Genomic DNA, 6,782 nt, shown 5'->3' with positions numbered 1-6,782 from the left:
CGCCTCGGCCTCCCAAAGTGCTGGGATTACAGGCATGAGCCAGCGTGTCTGGCCAATATTTTTTTTTTTTTTTTTTTTTTTTTTTTTTTTGAGATGGAGTCTCACTCTGTCGCCCAGGCTGGAGTGCAGTGGCCTGATCTCGGCTCACTGAAACCTCCACCCATCAGCTTCAATTGATTCTCTTGCCTCAGCTTCCCGAGTAGCTGGGATTACAGGCATCTGCCACCACGCCCGGCTAACTTTTGTATTTTTAGTAGAGACGGGGTTTCACCATCTTGGCTGTTATGTGCGTCCGTATAAGAGACCACCTGAGCAGGCTTAGTGTGAGCAACAAGGCTGTTTATTCACTTGGGTGCAAGTGGCCTGAGTCCGAGAAAAGGGCCAGCGAAGGGTGATAGGAGTGGAACTGGTTTTATAGGTTTGGGGTAGGTAGTGGAAAGTTACAGTTAGGGGGCAGTTTTTCAAGGCAGGGAAAGAATGTCACAAGGTGCATAGTCACAAGGCAGGATATCACAAGGTTGATTAATTAGGGTAGGGCAGGAACATATCACAGTGGTGGAACGTTGAAAGGTGGGTTAATTGGTTAAGGCAGGAACTAGCTGTTTCTTCTTCTTTAGTGGTTCTCCTGTTGCTCCAGGCTTTGTGACTCCAGGAGGCCTGTACCTGTGGGTCACAGGGGTCACAATGGCTCAACCATGGTGTAGCTCGTTCAGAGGACCTTCCGTTGGCCAGGCTGGTCTTGAACTCATGACCTCTTGATCCAGCTGCCTCAGCCTCGCAAAGTGCTGGAATTACAGGTGTGAGCCACCATGCCCCGCCCAAAGCTGTACAATTTTTTATCCTCAAAAGTTAACAAGCTTTCCTTCCCCTACATTCTGTGGTTTATAAGTGAGTCACGTCAACCCACTTTCAGATAGAGGGGACATAGATTCCCACGACTCAATGAAAGGAGTCTCAAAAAATGTATGAGCGTATTTTAAAACCACAGAAAAGTATGTCATGGGGAGAATATCCAGAGGGGAGATGACTGAGTTGGGTTAAATTGCCAGGCCAGGCACGGTGGCTCATGTCTGTAATCCCAGCATTTTGGGAGGCCGAGGCAGTAAAATCTCTTGAGGCCAAGAGTTTGAGACTAGCTTGGGAAATGTAGTGAGACCCCCCTCTCTACAAAAAATTTAAAAATTAGCCAGGCGTGGCGGTGCATGCCGATGGTCCCAGCTACTTGGGAGGCTTGGGTGAGAGGATCACTTGAGCCCCGGAGTTTGAGGCTGCATTGGGCCATGACTGCACCACTGCATTCCAGCCTGAGTGACAGGGTGAGACCGTCTCAAAAATCAATGAATAAATAAATAAATAAATAAATTGCCAGGCCACAGAAAATGCTTAAGTATTACAACTGGTAAATCACAAGAGTTATGGTTCATGTGGCTCCCAGTCAGTTGAGTAATGGGGCTAGTGGGCTCATGTTTGGGAACGAAGAAGAGAGAAGGTTCAAGGGTGAGAACTGAAATCACTGCTGTCTCCCCATCCCTGTCCCAGGGGAAAATCCACTGCCCAGCCCTTACCAGCTCCTCGAGACAGCCTGCATTTCTTGGCTCGAGAGCCCTTCTTCGGATCTCCCCAGTCTTTCGCCTCTGCCAGCACGTCCCTTGCCACTGACCCTGACTCTCCGGCATCCCTCTCAGAAGGACCTTGTGATTACACGGGGTCCATGTGGATAATCCAGCATGACTTCCCCACTTCAAAATCCTTAGTCGTATCTGCAAAGTCCCTTTCACCATGTGAAATAACATATTCATGGGTTCTGGGGATTAGGGGCCCAATGCTCCAAGTAACTTTCATGGGAATCTTTACCTCCAGAAATGGGGAGAAGTGGGCAGGGACTCCCTTCATACACAAGAGACGGCTGCCTCCTGCTACATCCCCAAATACTTATACACTTGTCTTTTTACATCTGAACTGGAAAGACCCTACCTCAATGCCATGGGGGCTGGGGTGGGAGACAGAGGAGCTGCAACACCTGCTTGGCTATTGTTAGGGACAAACAAAGCAGCCACGGTCGCTTAGTGATGACTTCCGGTTCCACCTGAGTGCTTTGGCCACCCATACTGCTCTCAGAGCTCTTTAAAGATGAGTTCTTGTGCTGGGCACGGTGGCTCACGCCTGTAATCCCAGGACTTTGGGAGGCCGAGGTGGACGGATCACCTGATGTCAGGAGTTCGAGACCAGCCTGACCAACATGGAGAAACCCCATCTCTACTAAAAGTACGAAATTAGCCTGGTGTGGTGGCGCATGCCTGTAATCCCAGCTACTCAGGAGGCTGAGGTAGGAGAATTGCCTGAACCCAGGAGGTAGAGGTTGCAGTGAGCAGAGATCGCGCCATAGAATTCCAGCCTGGGCAATAAAAGCGAAACTCTTTCAAAAAAAAAACCTTCTTAAAAACTGTAATAAAATATATTAATGTTCTATTTTATGATTTCCCTTTCTTCAGTTTTTTTCTCATGATGGGGATTAATTGACACTTGTGAGTGGTACAAAAAATAACACCCTCATTTTACACATGGCTTGGATGACTGAGTGAGAAGAAACAGAAGAAACAAAACGGCAGAAGCTGGGTGCCACCCGGATGTTGACAAAAACGTTGAGTCATGGGATGAGGTGTGGACTAGAACCTCTTCTGAGTGTCCTCTAGCCTGATGGTCTCTATAGCTTTAAGAAGTGAACATCGTCCGGCGCGGTGGCTCACGCCTGTAATCCCAGCACTTTGGGAGGCCGAAGTGGGCGGATCATGAGGTCAGGAAATCCAGACCATCCTGGCTAACATGGTGAAATCCCGTCTCTATTAAAAATACAAAAAATTGGCCGGGCGCGGTGGCTCAAGCCTGTAATCCCAGCACTTTGGGAGGCCGAGAGGGGCGGATCACGAGGTCAGGAGATCGAGATCATCCTGGCTAACCAGGTGAAACCCTGTCTCTACTAAAAAATACAAAAAAAACTAGCCGGGCGAGGTGGCGGGCGCCTGTAGTCCCAGCTACTCGGGAGGCTGAGGCAGGAGAATGGCGTGAAGCCGGGAGGCGGAGCTTGCAGTGAGCGGAGATCGCCCCACTGCACTCCAGCCTGGGTGACAGAGCGAGACTCTCAAAAAAAAAAAAAAAAAAGGTGAACATCTTGTGTGTCCAGCCACCCCTCTTGGGAGGTCAGAAGGACCAGAATCCCGAGAAGGAGAAAGCACCACAGATGACCACTAGAGGGTGCCCTTCGTTCTCCTTACCCGCTCTGGTCCAACTGCTAATCTAGGAACTTCTTTAGCTGCCCAGACCAGCAGACAGCATTTCAGATGTGCAGAAAGAACACAACCGCCCCAACTTTCTGCCCTCCTCTTGTGGTGGAAGGACAAATGGTAGAGTCGGGGAAGAATGTAGACAGCAAGGAAGTGGGCAGATCCAGATGCTCTGGTGTGTGTCCCTAAACTTTGCTCTCAGGCCTCTGACTGCCCAATACAGTCACTCTTGATCAGCCATGCAACCATCTGTTTCTCTCCAAACACTATGGCTGCTTTGTGTCTGTCCACATTCTCTCCACTTGGTGAGCTCCTACACATCCTTCAAGGCCCAGTTCAAATGCTACCACTCAGACCCTTTCTTCTCTCCCACTTTTGTGCTTCCACAGCATTAGCATTCATCACTTTGCAGAGTAATAACTTATGTGCCTTCTGTCCTGTAGAGCATGTGCTCTGCCCATGAATGACTTGCCCAGTTCTGAGTCTCTGCTTGCATAGGGTATGGCACAAATTGAAGGTCACTGTATTTAGCCTGCATCATATTATGGCTTCAACTTCCTCCTACACCTTGCAGGACTTTCTTGCGGGCAGATGCTAATTCGGATTCTTTTCTTGAATTCTTGCACTGTCCAGCACATGGCCTGGTAAAGTAGGCGCTCAAGTTTGGTAGAATGAGGTTGCCCCCTTTGTGTATGCAACTCTTTTTTTTTTGAGATGGAGTTTTCCTCCTGTTGCCCAGGCTGGAGTGCAATGGCTTGATCTCAGCTCACCGCAACCTCCGCCTCCGGGGTTCAAGTGATTCTCTTGCCTCAGCCTCCTGAGTAGCTGGGATTACAGGCATGCCCCACCATGCCCGGCTACTTTTGTATTTTTAGTAGAGACGGGGTTTTTCCATGTTGGTCAGGCTGGTCTCGAACTCCCAACCTCAGGTGATCCACCCACCTCAACCTCCCAAAGTGCTGGGATTACAGGCATGAGCTGTCGCACCCAGCCGCAACTCACCTCTCTCTGCAGACGACTCAGCTTCTTTTTTCAGTCAACGAGTATCTATCAGGTATTTCCTATTGTGTTCAGGAATACGCTGGGTGCCATGGTTGGGAGGGTGTAATATTGTGAAATATACAGTTGGTCTTTGTCCCCATTTCCTGGCATGCAACTCCTAAAATCCTTAGACTCTTCGAAGTGTTATCTTTTTGTATGCTAATGAGTTGACTTATGACTGGCAGCTCATATGTGGCTTCACAGGATGGGTGCTGATCACTGAAGAGACCCAGAAGGATTAGAAGATTGGCCCATTCAGCTCCACCTCCCAGGAGGTGAAAGGCGCTGAAAATTAAACTGATCACCAGTGGGTCGATGGTCTCGTCAATCATGCCTACATAATGAAGCCTCCATGCCAACCACAAAGGACAGGGTTTAGAGAGTTTCTGGGGAGCCAAACATGTGGAGGTTCCTGCAAGGCAGTGCGTCCTTGGAGGGCGTGGAAGCTCTGTCCCTCTTCCCCCTTACCTTTTCCTGTGCAACATTTCATCTGTATCCTTTGTAATATCCTTTACAATAGACTGGTAAGCATAAATAAGCATTTCCCTGTGTTCTGTGAGCCACTGTAGAAAATTAATCAACCCCAAGGAGGAAGCCATGGGAACCCCCATTTATAGCCCGTAGGTCAGAAGCAAGGGTAAAACATCCTGGTGCTTGTGATTGGCGTCAGAAGTGACAGGAAGTCTCGTGGGACTGAGCCCTTAATCTGTGTGATCTGATGCTGTCTCCAGGGTGGTAGTGGTGAAATTGAATTGGAGGACACCAATAAGCTATTGAGTGTAGAACTGATCGCTTGCCTGTTGGTAGGGATAAGTTTCCACACGTTCCATGGAAGTCTTCTGTGTTGACTGTGGTATGAGAGCAGAGGAAAAGTAGTTGATGTTTTGTCCACTCAGGTGGTACTTGAGAAAGTGTTCAGTCCTCCAGGAGTTTTCCAGCTGGAGAGATCAGTCTATAACAGTAAATATGAAGAAGGCAGAGAGACCCAGATGGTGGAGTAGGAGTTTCCTACTCCTATTCATCTCATTTCCTCCACAGTGCCCTGGTTTTGACAACTATCCATGGATTAATGTACCTTTGTGAGAGTCCAGGGAAGAAATTCTAGAACACCATTGGAGCAAAAAATCTAAACATAGGAACACTGAAGAAAATAAAAAGAACAGTTTCACTGTGTCACCCCTGCCCGTAGGTGGTACAGGTCAGTGACACGACAGACCCCCTCAGCCCACAGTAACTCCCACAGGGAAATGTAAAAGTATAATGAGCGAACACTCAGTTTCCCCAGCTGTGCAGGATGCTTCCTAAGAGTACTCCCTCTTCTTCATTCCACCCAGAATACTGAAGGGATGCACATGAACGAGTAGCTGGGAGAATGTGGAGGAAGGAACAGAAGCAAGAGACTCACAGCAATCAGAGTATAAAACTCAACAAAGGGTCACATACCTTACTAGCTGCTTCACAGACTCCATCAAGGGCCTGCCCACAAGCTGCTTGGGATGCCTTACCTGTAGACTCCCCAGCTGGCCCACGGGCACCCCGAACACTCTATGTGCTTCACCCCTCTCACCACCCCATGGCTGGACCTCTCTAGGTGTACCCTGGACGTCAAGTGTAGGGCTTTACAGATGGTTTGCAAGCACACGCACTCAACAGGCTTGACACCGTAGGACTGCGAGAAGGCACACAAATGAGCATTTCAGGGCACTGCCCCTAAGGAAAACAAATGGGAGACTCTCCGTGCTTGGCCTGGCTTTGCAGTATTAACAGAAGGTATACCATCTTAAGAATCCCCCCCATCCCAAGAGCGAACAAGAGGAGTGGAGTGGGTGCATCCGTAGAAAAAGTACGAGATAGCCTCAGAATCCCTGAGCCTGGTTAACTGGTGAAGGTGTTTTCCTCCCAAAGCCAGTTATCAAAGACAGGAAGAAGTGACTTCCTCAAGTAAATACAAAGACAGTAATGTAAGACTTTAAGCAACATGAAAACTGAGGAAGCATGACACCATGAAAGGAACACAATAATTTTACAGTAACCAACCCCAAAGAAGTGGAGATCTAAATATTTCCTGACAAGGAATTCAAAATAATTGTTTTAAGGGAGCACAGCAAGCCACAGCAGAACACAGACAACTCAACGAAAATTAGGAAAACAATACATTTTAAAAGGAGATGTTCAACAAGAGTGAAACTCTGTCCCAAAACAAAAACAAACACAAAACAAGAAAAATTAGCTGGGCTTGGTGGCATGTGCCTGTAATCCGGGAGACTGAGGCAGGAGAATTGCTTGTACCCGGGAAGTGGAGGTTGCAGTGAGCCGAGATCACACCATTGGACTCCAGCGTGGGCGACAAGAGTGAAAGTCAAAAATAAAATAAAATAAAAATAAAAAGATTTTTAAAAAATTGTGTATCTGTATGGGGTATTTGCCATAGAGCTTTCAGGACTGGCTGTTGCCCTGGGT

The 6,782-nt window shown here is 48.2% G+C and overlaps 1 long non-coding RNA gene across 1 annotated transcript; it reads right to left on the bottom strand.

Moving 5' to 3' along the window:
* Positions 1-318: 318 nt before the first annotated feature.
* On the bottom strand, positions 319-6,580 carry LOC111521320. Its single transcript, XR_002724915.1, has 2 exons — positions 4,284-6,580; positions 319-663 (listed from the first exon to the last, which is right to left on the bottom strand). It is a non-coding gene; the product is annotated as an uncharacterized LOC111521320 (long non-coding RNA).
* Between the last annotated feature and the right edge of the window lie 202 nt (positions 6,581-6,782).

The sequence above is a fragment of the Piliocolobus tephrosceles genome, chromosome 16 (genome assembly GCF_002776525.5).
Source record: "Piliocolobus tephrosceles isolate RC106 chromosome 16, ASM277652v3, whole genome shotgun sequence".
NCBI lineage: Eukaryota > Metazoa > Chordata > Mammalia > Primates > Cercopithecidae > Piliocolobus > Piliocolobus tephrosceles.
The sequence above is the reverse complement of the archived record's forward strand: the minus strand, read 5'-3'. Positions and strand labels throughout refer to the sequence as shown.